Source organism: Symphalangus syndactylus, chromosome 8 (assembly GCF_028878055.3).
Source record: "Symphalangus syndactylus isolate Jambi chromosome 8, NHGRI_mSymSyn1-v2.1_pri, whole genome shotgun sequence".
Classification (NCBI taxonomy): Eukaryota; Metazoa; Chordata; class Mammalia; order Primates; family Hylobatidae; genus Symphalangus; species Symphalangus syndactylus.
Window position 1 is genome coordinate 147060870 of NC_072430.2, and position 21713 is coordinate 147082582.

Consider the following 21713-nt stretch of genomic DNA (forward strand, 5'->3'; position numbering starts at 1 on the left):
TTTCTGCATTTCTGCTTGAGGTACCGGTTTCATCTCACTAGGGAGTGCCTAACAGTGGGTTCAGGACAGCCGGTGAAGCGCACTGTGCGCGAGCCGAAGCAGGGCGAGGCATTGCCTCACTCGGGAAGCGCAAGGGGTCAGGGAGTTCCCTTTCCTAGTCAAAGAAAGGGAAAACAGACGGCACCTGGAATATCGGGTCAGTCCCGTCCTAATACTGCGCTTTTCCAACGGGCCTGGAAAACGGCACACTAGGAGATTGTGTCCCGCACCTGGCTCAGAGGGTCCTATGCCCACAGAGTCTTGCTGATTGCTAGCACAGCAGTCTGAGATCACGCTGCAAGGCGGCAACGAGGCTGGGGGAGGGGCGCCCGCCATTGCCCAGGCTTGCTTAGGTAAACAAAGCAACCAGGAAACTCGAACTGGGTGGAGCCCACCACAGCTCAAGGAGGCCCGCCTGCCTCTGTAGGCTCCACCTCTGGGGGCAGGGCACAGACAACCAAAAACTCAGCGAGAACCTCCACAGCCTTAAATATCCCTGTCTGACTGACAGCTTTGAAGAGAGTAGTGGTTCTCCCAGCACGCAGCTGGAGATCTGAGAACGGACAGACTGCCTCCTAAAGTGGGTCCCTCACCCCTGAGCAGCCTAACTGGGAGGCACCCCCCCAGTGGGACAGACTGACACCTCATTCAACCGGGTACTCCTCTGAGACAAAACTTTCAGGGGAACTATCAGACAGCTGAATTTGTGGTCTCACGAAAATCCGCTGTTCTGCAGCCACCGCTGCTGACACCCAGCCAAACAGGGTCTGGAGTGGACCTCTAGTAAACTCCAACAGACCTGCAGCTGAGGGTCTTGTCTGGTAGAAGGAAAATTAACAAACAGAAAGGACATCCACACCAAAAACCCATCTGTACATCACCATCATCGAAGACAAAAAGTAGACAAAACCACAAAGATGGGGAAAAAACAGACCAAAAAAACTGGAAACTCTAAAAAACAGAGCACCTCTCCTCCTCCAAAGGAACGCAGTTCCTCACCAGCAACGGAACAAAGCTGGATGGAGGATGACTTTGATGAGTTGAGAGAAGAAGGCTTCAGACGATCAAACTACTCTGAGCTACGAGAGGAAATTCAAAACAATAGCAAAGAAGTTAAAAACTTTGAAAAAAAATTAGAAGAATGGATAACTAGAATAACCAATGGAGAGAAGGGCTTCAAGGAGATGATGGAGCTGAAAGCCAAGTTTCGAGAACTACGCGAAGAATGCAGAAGCCTCAGTAGCAGATGCGATCAACTGGAAGAAAGGGTATCGCTGATTGAAGATGAAATGAATGAAATGAAGAGAGAAGGGAAGTTTAGAGAAAAAAGAATAAAAAGAAATGAACAAAGCCTCCAAGAAATTTGGGACTATGTGAAAAGACCAAACCTACGTCTGATTGGTGTACCTGAAAATGATGGGGAGAATGGAACCAAGTTGGAAAACACTCTGCAAGATATTGTCCAGGAGAACTTCCCCAATCTAGCAAGGCAGGCCAGCATTCAGATTCAGGAAATACAGAGAACGCCACAAAGATACTCCTCGAGAAGGGCAACTCCAAGACACATAATTGTCAGATTCACCAAAGTGGAAATGAAGGAAAAAATGTTAAGGGCAGCCAGAGAGAAAGGTCGGGTTACCCACAAAGGGAAGCCCATCAGACTAACAGCTGATCTCTCAGCAGAAACTCTACAAGCCAGAAGAGAGTGGGGGCCGATATTCAACATTCTTAAAGAAAAGAATTTTCAACCCAGAATTTCCTACCCCGCCAAACTAAGCTTCATAAGTGAAGGAGAAATAAAATACTTTACAGACAAGCAAACGCTGAGTGATTTTGTCACCACCAGGCCGGCCCTAAAAGAGCTCCTGAAGGAAGCACTAAACATGGAAAGGAACAACCGGTACCAGCCACTGCAAAAACATGCCAAATTGTAAAGACCATCGAGGCTAGGAAGAAACTATAGCAACTAACGAGCAAAATAACCAACTAACATCATAATGACAGGATCAGATTCACACATAACAATATTCACGTTAAATGTAAATGGGCTAAATGCTCCAATCAAAAGACACAGACTGGCAAACTGGATAAGGAGTCAGGACCCATCAGTGTGCTGTATTCAGGAAACCCATCTCACGTGCAGAGACACACATAGACTCAAAATAAAGGGATGGAGGAAGATCTATCAAGCAACTGGAAAACAAAAAAAGGCAGGGGTTGCAATCCTAGTCTCTGATAAAATAGACTTTAAACCAACAAAGATCAAAAGAGACAAAGAAGGCCATTACATAATGGTAAAGGGATCAATTCAACAAGAAGAGCTAACTATCCTAAATATATATGCACCCAACACAGGAGCACCCAGATTCATAAAGCAAGTCCTCAGCGACCTACAAAGGGACTTAAACTCCCACACAATAATAATGGGAGATTTTAACACCCCACTGTCAGCATTAGACAGATCAACGAGACAGAAAGTTAACAAGGATATCCAGGAATTGAACTCAGCTCTACATAAAGTGGACCTAATAGACATCTACAGAACTCTCCACCCCAAATCAACAGAATATACATTTTTTTCAGCACCACACCACACCTATTCCAAAATTGACCACATAGTTGGAAGTAAAGCTCTTCTCAGCAAATGTAAAAGAACAGAGATTATAACAAACTGTCTCTCAGACCACAGTGCAATCAAACTAGAACTCAGGATTAAGAAACTCAGTCAAAACCGCTCAACTACATGGAAACTGAACAACCTGCTCCTGAATGACTATTGGGTACATAATGAAATGAAGGCAGAAATAAAGATGTTCTTTGAAACCAACGAGAACAAAGACACAACATACCAGAATCTCTGGGACACGTTCAAAGCAGTGTGTAGAGGGAAATTTATAGCACTAAATGCCCACAAGAGAAAGCAGGAAAGATCCAAAATTGACACCCTAACATCACAATTAAAAGAACTAGAAAAGCAAGAGCAAACACATTCAAAAGCTAGCAGAAGGCTAGAAATAACTAAAATCAGAGCAGAACTGAAGGAAATAGAGACACAAAAAACCCTTCAAAAAATTAATGAATCTAGGAGCTGGTTTTTTGAAAAGATCAACAAAATTGATGGACCGCTAGCAAGACTAATAAAGAAGAAAAGAGAGAAGAATCAAATAGATGCAATAAAAAACGAAAAAGGGGATATCACCACCGATCCCACAGAAATACAATCTACCATCAGAGAATACTACAAACACCTCTATGCAAATAAACTAGAAAATCTGGAAGAAATGGATAAATTCCTCGACAAATACACCCTCCCAAGACTAAACCAGGAAGAAGTTGAATCTCTGAATAGACCAATAACAGGTCCTGAAATTGTGGCAATAATCAATAGCTTACCAACCAAAAAGAGTCCAGGACCTGATGGATTCACAGCTGAATTCTACCAGAGGTACAAGGAGGAACTGGTACCATTCCTTCTGAAACTATTCCAATCGATAGAAAAAGAGGGAATCCTCCCTAACACATTTTACGAAGCCAGCATCGTCCTGATACCAAAACCTGGCAGAGACATAACCAAAAAAGAGAATTTCAGACCAATATCCTTGATGAACATTGATGCAAAAATCCTCAATAAAATACTGGCAAACCGAATCCAGCAGCACATCAAAAAGCTTATCCACCATGATCAAGTGGGCTTCATCCCTGGGATGCAAGGCTGGTTCAACATACGCAAATCAATAAATGTAATCCAGCATATAAACAGAACCAAAGACAAAAACCACATGATTATCTCAATAGATGCAGAAAAGGCCTTTGACAAAATTCAACAACCCTTCATGCTAAAAACTCTCAATAAATTAGGTATTGATGGGACGTATCTCAAAATAATAAGAGCTATCTACGACAAACCCACAGCCAATATCATACTGAATGGGCAAAAACTGGAAGCATTCCCTCTGAAAACTGGCACAAGACAGGGATGCCCTCTCTCACCGCTACTATTCAACATAGTGCTGGAAGTTCTGGCCAGAGCAATCAGGCAGGAGAAGGAAATAAAGGGTATTCAATTAGGAAAAGAGGAAGTCAAATTGTCCCTGTTTGCAGATGACATGATTGTATATCTAGAAAACCCCATTGTCTCAGCCCAAAATCTCCTTAAGCTGATTAGCAACTTCAGCAAAGTCTCAGGATACAAAATTAATGTACAAAAATCACAAGCATTCTTGTACACCAATAACAGACAAACAGAGAGCCAAATCATGAGTGAACTCCCATTCACAATTGCTTCAAAGAGAATAAAATACCTAGGAATCCAACTTACCAGGGATGTGAAGGACCTCTTCAAGGAGAACTACAAACCACTGCTCAATGAAATAAAAGAGGATACAAACAAATGGAAGAACATTCCATGCTCATGGGTTGGAAGAATCAATATCGTGAAAATGGCCATACTGCCCAAGGTAATTTATAGATTCAATGCCATCCCCATCAAGCTACCAATGACTTTCTTCACAGAATTGGAAAAAACTACTTTAAAGTTCATATGGAACCAAAAAAGAGCCCGCATCGCCAAGTCAATCCTAAGCCAAAAGAACAAAGCTGGAGGCATCACGCTACCTGACTTTAAACTATACTACAAGGCTACAGTAACCAAAACAGCATGGTACTGGTACCACAACAGAGACATAGATCAATGGAACAGAACAGAGCCCTCAGAAATGATGCCACATAGCTACAACTATCTGATCTTTGACAAACCTGACAAAAACAAGAAATGGGGAAAGGATTCCCTATTTAATAAATGGTGCTGGGAAAACTGGCTAGCCATATGTAGAAAGCTGCAACTGGATCCCTTCCTTACACCTTATACAAAAATTAATTCAAGATGGATTAAAGACTTATATGTTAGACCTAAAACCATTAAAATCCTACAAGAAAACCTAGGCAATACCATTCAGGACATAGGCGTGGGCAAGGACTTCATGTCTAAAACACCAAAAGCAATGGCGACAAAAGCCAAAATCGACAAATGGGATCTCATTAAACTAAAGAGCTTCTGCACAGCAAAAGAAACTATCATCAGAGTGAACAGGCAACCTACACAATGGGAGAAAATTTTTGCAACCTACTCATCTGACAAAGGGCTAATATCCAGAATCTACAACGAACTCAAACAAATTTACAAGAAAAAAACAAACAACCCCATCAAAAAGTGGGCAGAGGACATGAACAGACACTTCTCAAAAGAAGACATTTATGCAGCCAAAAAACACATGAAGAAATGCTCCTCATCACTGGCCATCAGAGAAATGCAAATCAAAACCACAGTGAGATACCATCTCACACCAGTTAGAATGGCCATCATTAAAAAATCAGGAAACAACAGGTGCTGGAGAGGATGTGGAGAAATAGGAACACTTTTACACTGTTGGTGGGACTGTAAACTAGTTCAACCATTGTGGAAGTCAGTGTGGCGATTCCTCAGGGATCTCGAACTAGAAATACCATTTGACCCAGCCATCCCATTACTGGGTATATACCCAAAGGACTATAAATCATGCTGCTATAAAGACACATGCACACGTATGTTTATTGCGGCACTATTCACAATAGCAAAGAGTTGGAACCAACCCAAATGTCCAACAACGATAGACTGGATTAAGAAAATGTGGCACATATACACCATGGAATATTATGCAGCCATAAAAAATGATGAGTTCGTGTCCTTTGTAGGGACATGGATGAAACTGGAAAACATCATTCTCAGCAAACTATCACAAGGACAAAAAACCAAACACCGCATGTTCTCACTCATAGGTGGGAATTGAACAATGAGAACTCATGGACACAGGAAGGGGAACATCACGCTCCGGGGACTGTTGTGGGGTGGGGGGAGGGGGGAGGGACAGCATCAGGAGATACACCTAATGCTAAATGACCAATTAATGGGTGCAGGAAATCAACATGGCACATGGATACATATGTAACAAACCTGCACATTGTGCACATGTACCCTAAAACCCTAAAGTATAATAAAAAAAAAAAATAAAAATAAAAATAAAAATAAAAATAAAAAAAAAAAAAAAAAAAAAAAAAAAAGAACAAACAAAAAACAATGAGATTAGTAGTTTTATTAACATAAGGGTACATAGATTCACAAAAGTTAGACAACTTACCCAAGATTAAATGGCAGGTAAATGGAGAAGCTGGAATTTGAATCCAGATTGCTCTGACTTCAAAGTTCACCATACCAAATTTTTTCACCATACTACATTTTTATAAGTGTAAATTTTGCTAGAGTTAGAGTTCATTCTTTACAATGCAAACACAATTATGAATTAAAAAGTTATAGATATGTTATAAATACATGTGGCAGAAAAATAAGCATTCTTTTCTACTATCTCTGAGCACCTCTCCTGAAGCAGAACATTGTATATTACAATTAGGGAATTCCTGCATTGTTATGTTTCCAGTTTTGTGTTTTTTTAAAAAAAGAACTTCCTTATTTTAATGACACATCATCCAGCCAGGTTTAATACTTTAGAATCCTGCCCTGCTTTTTCTATTCCCTGGGCAATTATTCCTTTATGAACTAGACATAACCTGATGAAAAAAAACTTATTTTTATGGGTTTCGTATAGAAATTTTCCTTCAAAATTAGCTAAGTGGATTCCTAACCTGTATGTACTACTGAACTCTCTCTTTAAAAGAATCCCTCTTAGCACTGTGAATTCATTTAAGAAAATAAAACCACTGATAAAAAAAAAAAAAAAAAAAAAAAAAAAAAAAAAAAAAAAAAAAAGCTAACAGAGTTAAACCATACTTTTGATTGCGCAGTTCTGAACACTCTTTCTGTAGAAAATGCAAGTGGACATTCGGAGCGCTAAGAGGGTAATAGTGGAAAAAGGATTATCTACAAATATAAACTACACAGTAGCATTCTGTGAAAATTCTTTCTGTTCTGTGCATTCAACTAACAGAGTTGAACCTTACTTTTGATTGAGCCGTTCTGAAACACTCTTTCTGTAGAAACTGCAATTGGACATGCTAAGCGCTAAGAGGCCTACATTGGGAAAAAGAATATCTTCAAATAAAAACTACACAGATGCATTCTGTGAAACTTATTTCTGATCTGTAAATTCAGTTAACAGAGATAAAACATATTTTTGATTGAGCAGTTATGAAACACTCTTTTTGTAGAAAATGCAAGTGGAGATTCGGAGCGCTAAGTGGGTAATAGTGGAAAAAGGAATGTCTCCAAATATAAACTACACAGAATCATTCTGTGAAACTTCTTTCTGATCTGTGCATTCAGCTAACAGAGTTAAACCATACTTTTGATTGAGCAGATCTGAACACTCTTTCTGTAGAAAATGCAACTGGACATTTGGAGCGCTAAGAGCGTAGTAGTGGAAAAAGGAATATATTCAAATATAAACTACACAGAAGCATTCTGTGAAACTTCTTTCTGATCTGAGCATTCAGCTAACAGTTAAACCATACTTTTGATTGAGCAGTTTTGAAACACTCTGTCTGTAGAAAATGCAACTGGACATTCGTAGCGCTAAGTGGGTAATAGTGGAAAAAAGAATATGTTCAAATATAAACTACACAGAAGCATTGTATGAAACTTCTTTCTGTTCTGTGCATTCAACTAACAGAGTTGAACATTACTTTTGATTGAGCCGTTCTGAAACACTCTTTCTGTAGAAACTGCAATTGGACATTCTGAGAGCTAAGAGGCCTATATTGGGAAAAAGAATGTCTACAAATAAAAACTACACAGAAGAATTGTGTGAAACTTCTTTCTGTTCTGTTTGTTCAACTAAAAGAGTTGAACCTTAGTTTTGATTGAGCCGTTCTGAAACACTCTTTCTGTAGAAAATGCAAGTGGAGATTCGGAGCGCTAAGAGGGTAATAGTGGAAAAAGGAATGTCTCCAAATATAAACTACACAGAATCATTCTGTGAAACTTCTTTCTGATCTGTGCATTCAGCTAACAGAGTTAAACCATACTTTTGATTGAGCAGATCTGAACACCCTTTCTGTAGAAAATGCAACTGGACATTTGGAGCGCTAAGAGAGTAGTAGTGGAAAAAGGAATATATTCAAATATAAACTACACAGAAGCATTCTGTGAAACTTCTTTCTGATCTGAGCATTCAGCTAACAGAGTTAAACCATACTTTTGATTGAGCAGTTTTGAAACACTCTGTCTGTAGAAAATGCAACTGGACATTCGTAGCGCTAAGTGGGTAATAGTGGAAAAAAGAATATGTTCAAATATAAACTACACAGAAGCATTGTATGAAACTTCTTTCTGTTCTGTGCATTCATCTAACAGAGTTGAACCTGACTTTTGATTGAGCCTTTCTGAAACACTCTTTCTGTAGAAACTGCAATTGGACATTGTGAGCGCTAAGAGGCCTCTATTGGGAAAAATAATATCTTCAAATAAAAACTACACAGAAGCATTGTGTGAAACTTATTTCTGATATGTTCATTAAGCTAACAGAGTTAAACCATACTTTTGATTGCGCAGTTCTGAACACTATTTCTGTAGAAAATGCAAGTGGACATTCGGAGCGCTAAGAGGGTAATAGTGGAAAAAGGAATATATTCAAATATAAACTACACAGTAGCATTCTGTGAAAATTCTTTCTGTTCTGTGCATTCAACTAACAGAGTTGAACCTTACTTTTGATTGAGCCGTTCTAAAATACTCTTTCTGTAGAAACTGCAATTGGACATGCTAAGCGCTAAGAGGCCTACATTGGGAAAAAGAATGTCTTCAAATAAAAACTACACAGATGCATTCTGTGAAACTTATTTCTGATTTGTAAATTCAGTTAACAGAGATAAAACATATTTTTGATTCAGCAGTTATGAAACACTCTTTTTGTAGAAAATGCAAGTGGAGATTCGGAGCGCTAAGAGGGTAATAGTGGAAAAAGGAATGTCTTCAAATATAAACTACACAGAATCATTCGGTGAAACTTCTTTCTGATCTGTGCATTCAGCTAACAGAGTTAAACCATACTTTTGATTGAGCAGATCTGAACACTCTTTCTGTAGAAAATGCAACTGGACATTTGGAGCGCTAAGAGCGTAGTAGTGGAAAAAGGAATATATTCAAATATAAACTACACAGAAGCATTCTGTGAAACTTCTTTCTGATCTGAGCATTCAGCTAACAGAGTTAAACCATACTTTTGATTGAGCAGTTTTGAAACACTCTGTCTGTAGAAAATGCAACTGGACGTTCGTAGCGCTACGTGGGTAATAGTGGAAAAAAGAATAAGTTCAAATATAAACTACACAGAAGCATTGTATGAAACTTCTTTCTGTTCTGTGCATTCAACTAACAGAGTTGAACCTTACTTTTGATTGAGCCGTTCTGAAACACTCTTTCTGTAGAAACTGCAATTGGACATTCTGAGCGCTAAGAGGCCTATATTGGGAAAAAGAATGTCTACAAATAAAAACTACACAGAAGAATTGTGTGAAACTTCCTTCTGTTCTGTTTGTTCAACTAAAAGAGTTGAACCTTAGTTTTGATTGAGCCGTTCTGAAACACTCTTTCTGTAGAAAATGCAAGTGGTGATTCGGAGCGCTAAGAGGGTAATAGTGGAAAAAGGAATGTCTCCAAATATAAACTACACAGAATCATTCTGTGAAACTTCTTTCTGATCTGTGCATTCAGCTAACAGAGTTAAACCATACTTTTGATTGAGCAGATCTGAACACTCTTTCTGTAGAAAATGCAACTGGACATTTGGAGCGCTAAGAGCGTAGTCGTGGAAAAAGGAATATATTCAAATATAAACTACACAGAAGCATTCTGTGAAACTTCTTTCTGATCTGAGCATTCAGCTAACAGAGTTAAACCATACTTTTGATTGAGCAGTTTTGAAACACTCTGTCTGTAGAAAATGCAACTGGACGTTCGTAGCGCAAAGTGGGTAATAGTGGAAAAAAGAATAAGTTCAAATATAAACTACACAGAAGCATTGTATGAAACTCCTTTCTGTTCTGTGCATTCAACTAACAGAGTTGAACCTTACTTTTGATTGAGCCGTTCTGAAACACTCTTTCTGTAGAAACTGCAATGGGACATTCTGAGCGCTAAGAGGCCTATATTGGGAAAAAGAATGTCTACAAATAAAAACTACACAGAAGAATTGTGTGAAATTTCCTTCTGTTCTGTTTGTTCAACTAAAAGAGTTGAACCTTAGTTTTGATTGAGCCGTTCTGAAACACTCTTTCTGTAGAAAATGCAAGTGGAGATTCGGAGCGCTAAGAGGGTAATAGTGGAAAAAGGAATGTCTCCAAATATAAACTACACTGAATCATTCTGTGAAACTTCTTTCTGATCTGTGCATTCAGCTAACAGAGTTAAACCATACTTTTGATTGAGCAGATCTGAACACTCTTTCTGTAGAAAATGCAACTGGACATTTGGAGCGCTAAGAGCGTAGTCGTGGAAAAAGGAATATATTCAAATATAAACTACACAGAAGCATTCTGTGAAACTTCTTTCTGATCTGAGCATTCAGCTAACAGAGTTAAACCATACTTTTGATTGAGCAGTTTTGAAACACTCTGTCTGTAGAAAATGCAACTGGACATTCGTAGCGCTAAGTGGGTAATAGTGGAAAAAAGAATATGTTCAAATATAAACTACACAGAAGCATTGTATGAAACTCCTTTCTGTTCTGTGCATTCAACTAACAGAGTTGAACCTTACATTTGATTGAGCCTTTCTGAAACACTCTTTCTGTAGAAACTGCAATTGGACATTCTGAGCGCTAAGAGGCCTCTATTGGGAAAAATAATATCTTCAAATAAAAACTACACAGAAGCATTGTGTGAAACTTATTTCTGATATATTCATTAAGCTAACAGAGTTAAACCATACTTTTGATTGCGCAGTTCTGAACACTCTTTCTGTAGAATATGCAAGTGGACATTCGGAGCGCTAAGAGGGTAATAGTGGAAAAAGGAATATATTCAAATATAAACTACACAGTAGCATTCTGTGAAAATTCTTTCTGTTCTGTGCATTCAACTAACAGAGTTGAACCTTACTTTTGATTGAGCCGTTCTGAAACACTCTTTCTGTGGAAACTGCAATTGGACATGCTAAGCGCTAAGAGGCCTACATTGGGAAAAAGAATATCTTCAAATTAAAACTACACAGATGCATTCTGTGAAACTTATTTCTGATCTGTAAATTCAGTTAACAGAGATAATACATATTTTTGATTGAGCAGTTATGAAACACTCTTTTTGTAGAAAATGCAAGTGGAGATTCGGAGCGCTAAGAGGGTAATAGTGGAAAAAGGAATGTCTTCAAATATAAACTACACAGAATCATTCGGTGAAACTTCTTTCTGATCTGTGCATTCAGCTAACAGAGTTAAACCATACTTTTGATTGAGCAGATCTGAACAGTCTTTCTGTAGAAAATGCAACTGGACATTTGGAGCGCTAAGAGCGTAGTAGTGGAAAAAGGAATATATTCAAATATAAACTACACAGAAGCATTCTGTGAAACTTCTTTCTGATCTGAGCATTCAGCTAACAGAGTTAAACCATACTTTTGATTGAGCAGTTTTGAAACACTCTGTCTGTAGAAAATGCAACTGGACGTTCGTAGCGCTAAGTGGGTAATAGTGGAAAAAAGAATAAGTTCAAATATAAACTACACAGAAGCATTGTATGAAACTTCTTTCTGTTCTGTGCATTCAACTAACTGAGTTTAACCTTACTTTTGATTGAGCGGTTCTGAAACACTCTTTCTGTAGAAACTGCAATTGGACATTCTGAGTGCTAAGAGGCCTATATTGGGAAAAAGAATCTCTACAAATAAAAACTACACAGAAGAATTGTGTGAAACTTCCTTCTGTTCTGTTTGTTCAACTAAAAGAGTTGAACCTTAGTTTTGATTGAGCCGTTCTGAAACACTCTTTCTGTAGAAAATGCAAGTGGAGATTCGGAGCGCTAAGAGGGTAATAGTGGAAAAAGGAATGTCTCCAAATATAAACTACACAGAATCATTCTGTGAAACTTCTTTCTGATCTGTGCATTCAGCTAACAGAGTTAAACCATACTTTTGATTGAGCAGATCTGAACACTCTTTCTGTAGAAAATGCAACTGGACATTTGGAGCGCTAAGAGCGTAGTAGTGGAAAAAGGAATATATTCAAATATAAACTACACAGAAGCATTCTGTGAAACTTCTTTCTGATCTGAGCATTCAGCTAACAGAGTTAAACCATACTTTTGATTGAGCAGTTTTGAAGCACTCTGTCTGTAGAAAATGCAACAGGACATTTGTAGCGCTAAGTGGGTAATAGTGGAAAAAAGAATATGTTCAAATATAAACTACACAGAAGCATTGCATGAAACTACTTTCTGTTCTGTGCATTCAAATAACAGAGTTGAACCTTACTTTTGATTGAGCCTTTCTGAAACACTCTTTCTGTAGAAACAGCAATTGGACATTCTGAGCGCTAAGAGGCCTCTATTGGGAAAAATAAAATCTTCAAATAAAAACTACACAGAAGCATTGTGTGAAACTTATTTCTGATATATTCATTAAGCTAACAGAGTTAAACCATACTTTTGATTGCGCAGTTCTGAACACTCTTTCTGTAGAAAATTCAAGTGGACATTCGGAGCGCTAAGAGGGTAATAGTGGAAAAAGGAATATATTCAAATATAAACTACACAGTAGCATTCTGTGAAAATTCTTTCTGTTCTGTGCATTCAACTAACAGAGTTGAACCTTAGTTTTGATTGAGCCGTTCTGAAACACTCTTTCTGTAGAAACTGCAATTGGACATGCTAAGCGCTAAGAGGCCTACATTGGGAAAAAGAATATCTTCAAATAAAAACTACACAGATGCATTCTGTGAAACTTATTTCTGATCTGTAAATTCAGTTAACAGAGATAAAACATATTTTTGATTGAGCAGTTATGAAACACTCTTTTTGTAGAAAATGCAAGTGGAGATTCGGAGCGCTAAGTGGGTAATAGTGGAAAAAGGAATGTCTTCAAATATAAACTACACAGAATCATTCGGTGAAACTTCTTTCTGATCTGTGCATTCTGCTAACAGAGTTAAACCATACTTTTGATTGAGCAGGACTGAACACTCTTTCTGTAGAAAATGCAACTGGACCTTTTGAGCGCTAAGAGCGTAGTAGTGGAAAAAGGAATATATTCAAATATAAACTACACAGAAGCATTCTGTGAAACTTCTTTCTGATCTGAGCATTCAGCTAACAGAATTAAACCATACTTTTGATTGAGCAGTTTTGAAACACTCTGTCTGTAGAAAATGCAACTGGACATTCGTAGCGCTAAGAGGGTAATAGTGGAAAAAAGTATATTTTCAAATATAAACTACACAGAAGCATTGTATGAAACTTCTTTCTGTTCTGTGCATTCCACTAACAGAGTTGAACCTTACTTTTGATTGAGCCGTTCTGAAACACTCTTTCTGTAGAAACTGCAATTGGACATTCTGAGTGCTAAGAGGCCTATATTTGGAAAAAGAATGTCTACAAATAAAAACTACACAGAAGAATTGTGTGAAACTTCTTTCTGTTCTGTTTGTTCAACTAAAAGAGTTGAACCTTAGTTTTGATTGAGCCGTTCTGAAACACTCTTTCTGTAGAAAATGCAAGTGGAGATTCGGAGCGCTAAGAGTGTAATAGTGGAAAAAGCAATGTCTCCAAATATAAACTACACAGAATCATTCTGTGAAACTTCTTTCTGATCTGTGCATTCAGCTAACAGAGTTAAACCATACTTTTGATTGAGCAGATCTGAACACTCTTTCTGTAGAAAATGCAACTGGACATTTGGAGCGCTAAGAGAGTAGTAGTGGAAAAAGGAATATATTCAAATATAAACTACACAGAAGCATTCTGTGAAACTTCTTTCTGATCTGAGCATTCAGCTAACAGAGTTAAACCATACTTTTGATTGAGCAGTTTTGAAACACTCTGTCTGTAGAAAATGCAACTGGACATTCGTAGCGCTAAGTGGGTAATAGTGGAAAAAAGAATATGTTCAAATATGAACTACACAGAAGCATTGTATGAAACTTCTTTCTGTTCTGTGCATTCAACTAACAGAGTTGAACCTTACTTTTGATTGAGCCTTTCTGAAACACTCTTTCTGTAGAAACTGCAATTGGACATTGTGAGCGCTAAGAGGCCTCTATTGGGAAAAATAATATCTTCAAATAAAAACTACACAGAAGCATTGTGTGAAACTTATTTCTGATATGTTCATTAAGCTAACAGAGTTAAACCATACTTTTGATTGCGCAGTTCTGAACACTCTTTCTGTAGAAAATGCAAGTGGACATTCGGAGCGCTAAGAGGGTAATAGTGGAAAAAGGAATATATTCAAATATAAACTACACAGTAGCATTCTGTGAAAATTCTTTCTGTTCTGTGCATTCAACTAACAGAGTTGAACCTTACTTTTGATTGAGCCGTTCTAAAATACTCTTTCTGTAGAAACTGCAATTGGACATGCTAAGCGCTAAGAGGCCTACATTGGGAAAAAGAATGTCTTCAAATAAAAACTACACAGATGCATTCTGTGAAACTTATTTCTGATTTGTAAATTCAGTTAACAGAGATAAAACATATTTTTGATTGAGCAGTTATGAAACACTCTTTTTGTAGAAAATGCAAGTGGAGATTCGGAGCGCTAAGAGGGTAATAGTGGAAAAAGGAATGTCTTCAAATATAAACTACACAGAATCATTCGGTGAAACTTCTTTCTGATCTGTGCATTCAGCTAACAGAGTTAAACCATACTTTTGATTGAGCAGATCTGAACACTCTTTCTGTAGAAAATGCAACTGGACATTTGGAGCGCTAAGAGCGTAGTAGTGGAAAAAGGAATATATTCAAATATAAACTACACAGAAGCATTCTGTGAAACTTCTTTCTGATCTGAGCATTCAGCTAACAGAGTTAAACCATACTTTTGATTGAGCAGTTTTGAAACACTCTGTCTGTAGAAAATGCAACGGGACGTTCGTAGCGCTAAGTGGGTAATAGTGGAAAAAAGAATAAGTTCAAATATAAAATACACAGAAGCATTGTATGAAACTTCTTTCTGTTCTGTGCATTCAACTAACAGAGTTGAACCTTACTTTTGATTGAGCCGTTCTGAAACACTCTTTCTGTAGAAACTGCAATTGGACATTCTGAGCGCTAAGAGGCCTATATTGGGAAAAAGAATGTCTACAAATAAAAACTACACAGAAGAATTGTGTGAAACTTCCTTCTGTTCTGTTTGTTCAACTAAAAGAGTTGAACCTTAGTTTTGATTGAGCCGTTCTGAAACACTCTTTCTGTAGAAAATGCAAGTGGAGATTCGGAGCGCTAAGAGGGTAATAGTGGAAAAAGGAATGTCTCCAAATATAAACTACACAGAATCATTCTGTGAAACTTCTTTCTGATCTGTGCATTCAGCTAACAGAGTTAAACCATACTTTTGATTGAGCAGATCTGAACACTCTTTCTGTAGAAAATGCAACTGGACATTTGGAGCGCTAAGAGCGTAGTCGTGGAAAAAGGAATATATACAAATATAAACTACACAGAAGCATTCTGTGAAACTTCTTTCTGATCTGAGCATTCAGCTAACAGAGTTAAACCATACTTTTGATTGAGCAGTTTTGAAACACTCTGTCTGTAGAAAATGCAACTGGACATTCGTAGCGCTAAGTGGGTAATAGTGGAAAAAAGAATATGTTCAAATATGAACTACACAGAAGCATTGTATGAAACTTCTTTCTGTTCTGTGCATTCAACTAACAGAGTTGAACCTTACTTTTGATTGAGCCTTTCTGAAACACTCTTTCTGTAGAAACTGCAATTGGACATTGTGAGCGCTAAGAGGCCTCTATTGGGAAAAATAATATCTTCAAATAAAAACTACACAGAAGCATTGTGTGAAACTTATTTCTGATATGTTCATTAAGCTAACAGAGTTAAACCATACTTTTGATTGCGCAGTTCTGAACACTCTTTCTGTAGAAAATGCAAGTGGACATTCGGAGCGCTAAGAGGGTAATAGTGGAAAAAGGAATATATTCAAATATAAACTACACAGTAGCATTCTGTGAAAATTCTTTCTGTTCTGTGCATTCAACTAACAGAGTTGAACCTTACTTTTGATTGAGCCGTTCTAAAATACTCTTTCTGTAGAAACTGCAATTGGACATGCTAAGCGCTAAGAGGCCTACATTGGGAAAAAGAATGTCTTCAAATAAAAACTACACAGATGCATTCTGTGAAACTTATTTCTGATTTGTAAATTCAGTTAACAGAGATAAAACATATTTTTGATTGAGCAGTTATGAAACACTCTTTTTGTAGAAAATGCAAGTGGAGATTCGGAGCGCTAAGAGGGTAATAGTGGAAAAAGGAATGTCTTCAAATATAAACTACACAGAATCATTCGGTGAAACTTCTTTCTGATCTGTGCATTCAGCTAACAGAGTTAAACCATACTTTTGATTGAGCAGATCTGAACACTCTTTCTGTAGAAAATGCAACTGGACATTTGGAGCGCTAAGAGCGTAGTAGTGGAAAAAGGAATATATTCAAATATAAACTACACAGAAGCATTCTGTGAAACTTCTTTCTGATCTGAGCATTCAGCTAACAGAGTTAAACCATACTTTTGATTGAGCAGTTTTGAAACACTCTGTCTGTAGAAAATGCAACGGGACGTTCGTAGCGCTAAGTGGGTAATAGTGGAAAAAAGAATAAGTTCAAATATAAAATACACAGAAGCATTGTATGAAACTTCTTTCTGTTCTGTGCATTCAACTAACAGAGTTGAACCTTACTTTTGATTGAGCCGTTCTGAAACACTCTTTCTGTAGAAACTGCAATTGGACATTCTGAGCGCTAAGAGGCCTATATTGGGAAAAAGAATGTCTACAAATAAAAACTACACAGAAGAATTGTGTGAAACTTCCTTCTGTTCTGTTTGTTCAACTAAAAGAGTTGAACCTTAGTTTTGATTGAGCCGTTCTGAAACACTCTTTCTGTAGAAAATGCAAGTGGAGATTCGGAGCGCTAAGAGGGTAATAGTGGAAAAAGGAATGTCTCCAAATATAAACTACACAGAATCATTCTGTGAAACTTCTTTCTGATCTGTGCATTCAGCTAACAGAGTTAAACCATACTTTTGATTGAGCAGATCTGAACACTCTTTCTGTAGAAAATGCAACTGGACATTTGGAGCGCTAAGAGCGTAGTCGTGGAAAAAGGAATATATACAAATATAAACTACACAGAAGCATTCTGTGAAACTTCTTTCTGATCTGAGCATTCAGCTAACAGAGTTAAACCATACTTTTGATTGAGCAGTTTTGAAACACTCTGTCTGTAGAAAATGCAACTGGACATTCGTAGCGCTAAGTGGGTAATAGTGGAAAAAAGAATATGTTCAAATATAAACTACACAGAAGCATTGTATGAAACTCCTTTCTGTTCTGTGCATTCAACTAACAGAGTTGAACCTTACTTTTGATTGAGCCTTTCTGAAACACTCTTTCTGTAGAAACTGCAATTGGACATTCTGAGCGCTAAGAGGCCTCTATTGGGAAAAATAATATCTTCAAATAAAAACTACACAGAAGCATTGTGTGAAACTTATTTCTGATATATTCATTAAGCTAACAGAGTTAAACCATACTTTTGATTGCGCAGTTCTGAACACTCTTTCTGTAGAATATGCAAGTGGACATTCGGAGCGCTAAGAGGGTAATAGTGGAAAAAGGAATATATTCAAATATAAACTACACAGTAGCATTCTGTGAAAATTCTTTCTGTTCTGTGCATTCAACTAACAGAGTTGAACCTTACTTTTGATTGAGCCGTTCTGAAACACTCTTTCTGTAGAAACTGCAATTGGACATGCTAAGCGCTAAGAGGCCTACATTGGGAAAAAGAATATCTTCAAATTAAAACTACACAGATGCATTCTGTGAAACTTATTTCTGATCTGTAAATTCAGTTAACAGAGATAAAACATATTTTTGATTGAGCAGTTATGAAACACTCTTTTTGTAGAAAATGCAAGTGGAGATTCGGAGCGCTAAGAGGGTAATAGTGGAAAAAGGAATGTCTTCAAATATAAACTACACAGAATCATTCGGTGAAACTTATTTCTGATCTGTGCATTCAGCTAACAGAGTTAAACCATACTTTTGATTGAGCAGATCTGAACAGTCTTTCTGTAGAAAATGCAACTGGACATTTGGAGCGCTAAGAGCGTAGTAGTGGAAAAAGGAATATATTCACATATAAACTACACAGAAGCATTCTGTGAAACTTCTTTCTGATCTGAGCATTCAGCTAACAGAGTTAAACCATACTTTTGATTGAGCAGTTTTGAAACACTCTGTCTGTAGAAAATGCAACTGGACGTTCGTAGCGCTAAGTGGGTAATAGTGGAAAAAAGAATATGTTCAAATATAAACTACACAGAAGCATTGTATGAAACTTCTTTCTGTTGTGTGCATTCAACTAACTGAGTTGAACCTTACTTTTGATTGAGCGGTTCTGAAACACTCTTTCTGTAGAAACTGCAATTGGACATTCTGAGCGCTAAGAGGCCTATATTGGGAAAAAGAATCTCTACAAATAAAAACTACACAGAAGAATTGTGTGAAACTTCCTTCTGTTCTGTTTGTTCAACTAAAAGAGTTGAACCTTAGTTTTGATTGAGCCGTTCTGAAACACTCTTTCTGTAGAAAATGCAAGTGGAGATTCGGAGCGCTAAGAGGGTAATAGTGGAAAAAGGAATGTCTCCAAATATAAACTACACAGAATCATTCTGTGAAACTTCTTTCTGATCTGTGCATTCAGCTAACAGAGTTAAACCATACTTTTGATTGAGCAGATCTGAACACTCTTTCTGTAGAAAATGCAACTGGACATTTGGAGCGCTAAGAGCGTAGTAGTGGAAAAAGGAATATATTCAAATATAAACTACACAGAAGCATTCTGTGAAACTTCTTTCTGATCTGAGCATTCAGCTAACAGAGTTAAAGCATACTTTTGATTCAGCAGTTTTGAAGCCCTCTGTCTGTAGAAAATGCAACAGGACATTCGTAGCGCTAAGTGGGTAATAGTGGAAAAAAGAATATGTTCAAATATAAACTACACAGAAGCATTGCATGAAACTACTTTCTGTTCTGTGCATTCAAATAACAGAGTTGAACCTTACTTTTGATTGAGCCTTTCTGAAACACTCTTTCTGTAGAAACAGCAATTGGACATTCTGAGCGCTAAGAGGCCTCTATTGGGAAAAATAATATCTTCAAATAAAAACTACACAGAAGCATTGTGTGAAACTTATTTCTGATATATTCATTAAGCTAACAGAGTTAAACCATACTTTTGATTGCGCAGTTCTGAACACTCTTTCTGTAGAAAATTCAAGTGGACATTCGGAGCGCTAAGAGGGTAATAGTGGAAAAAGGAATATATTCAAATATAAACTACACAGTAGCATTCTGTGAAAATTCTTTCTGTTCTGTGCATTCAACTAACAGAGTTGAACCTTAGTTTTGATTGAGCCGTTCTGAAACACTCTTTCTGTAGAAACTGCAATTGGACATGCTAAGCGCTAAGAGGCCTACATTGGGAAAAAGAATATCTTCAAATAAAAACTACACAGATGCATTCTGTGAAACTTATTTCTGATCTGTAAATTCAGTTAACAGAGATAAAACATATTTTTGATTGAGCAGTTATGAAACACTCTTTTTGTAGAAAATGCAAGTGGAGATTCGGAGCGCTAAGTGGGTAATAGTGGAAAAAGGAATGTCTTCAAATATAAACTACACAGAATCATTCGGTGAAACTTCTTTCTGATCTGTGCATTCTGCTAACAGAGTTAAACCATACTTTTGATTGAGCAGGACTGAACACTCTTTCTGTAGAAAATGCAACTGGACCTTTGGAGCGCTAAGAGCGTAGTAGTGGAAAAAGGAATATATTCAAATATAAACTACACAGAAGCATTCTGTGAAACTTCTTTCTGATCTGAGCATTCAGCTAACAGAATTAAACCATACTTTTGATTGAGCAGTTTTGAAACACTCTGTCTGTAGAAAATGCAACTGGACATTCGTAGCGCTAAGAGGGTAAAAGTGGAAAAAAGTATATTTTCAAATATAAACTACACAGAAGCATTGTATGAAACTTCTTTCTGTTCTGTGCATTCAACTAACAGAGTTGAACCTTACTTTTGATTGAGCCGTTCTGAAACACTCTTTCTGTAGAAACTGCAATTGGACATTCTGAGTGCTAAGAGTACTATATTTGGAAAAAGAATGTCTACAAATAAAAACTACACAGAAGAATTGTGTGAAACTTCTTTCTGTTCTGTTTGTTCAACTAAAAGAGTTGAACCTTAGTTTTGATTGAGCCGTTCTGAAACACTCTTTCTGTAGAAAATGCAAGTGGAGATTCGGAGCGCTAAGAGTGTAATAGTGGAAAAAGCAATGTCTCCAAATATAAACTACACAGAATCATTCTGTGAAACTTCTTTCTGATCTGTGCATTCAGCTAACAGAGTTAAACCATACTTTTGATTGAGCAGATCTGAACACTCTTTCTGTAGAAAATGCAACTGGACATTTGGAGCGCTAAGAGAGTAGTAGTGGAAAAAGGAATATATTCAAATATAAACTACACAGAAGCATTCTGTGAAACTTCTTTCTGATCTGAGCATTCAGCTAACAGAGTTAAACCATACTTTTGATTGAGCAGTTTTGAAACACTCTGTCTGTAGAAAATGCAACTGGACATTCGTAGCGCTAAGTGGGTAATAGTGGAAAAAAGAATATGTTCAAATATGAACTACACAGAAGCATTGTATGAAACTTCTTGCTGTTCTGTGCATTCAACTAACAGAGTTGAACCTTACTTTTGATTGAGCCTTTCTGAAACACTCTTTCTGTAGAAACTGCAATTGGACATTGTGAGCGCTAAGAGGCCTCTATTGGGAAAAATAATATCTTCAAATAAAAACTACACAGAAGCATTGTGTGAAACTTATTTCTGATATGTTCATTAAGCTAACAGAGTTAAACCATACTTTTGATTGCGCAGTTCTGAACACTCTTTCTGTAGAAAATGCAAGTGGACATTCGGAGCGCTAAGAGGGTAATAGTGGAAAAAGGAATATATTCAAATATAAACTACACAGTAGCATTCTGTGAAAATTCTTTCTGTTCTGTGCATTCAACTAACAGAGTTGAACCTTACTTTTGATTGAGCCGTTCTAAAATACTCTTTCTGTAGAAACTGCAATTGGACATGCTAAGCGCTAAGAGGCCTACATTGGGAAAAAGAATGTCTTCAAATAAAAACTACACAGATGCATTCTGTGAAACTTATTTCTGATTTGTAAATTCAGTTAACAGAGATAAAACATATTTTTGATTCAGCAGTTATGAAACACTCTTTTTGTAGAAAATGCAAGTGGAGATTCGGAGCGCTAAGAGGGTAATAGTGGAAAAAGGAATGTCTTCAAATATAAACTACACAGAATCATTCGGTGAAACTTCTTTCTGATCTGTGCATTCAGCTAACAGAGTTAAACCATACTTTTG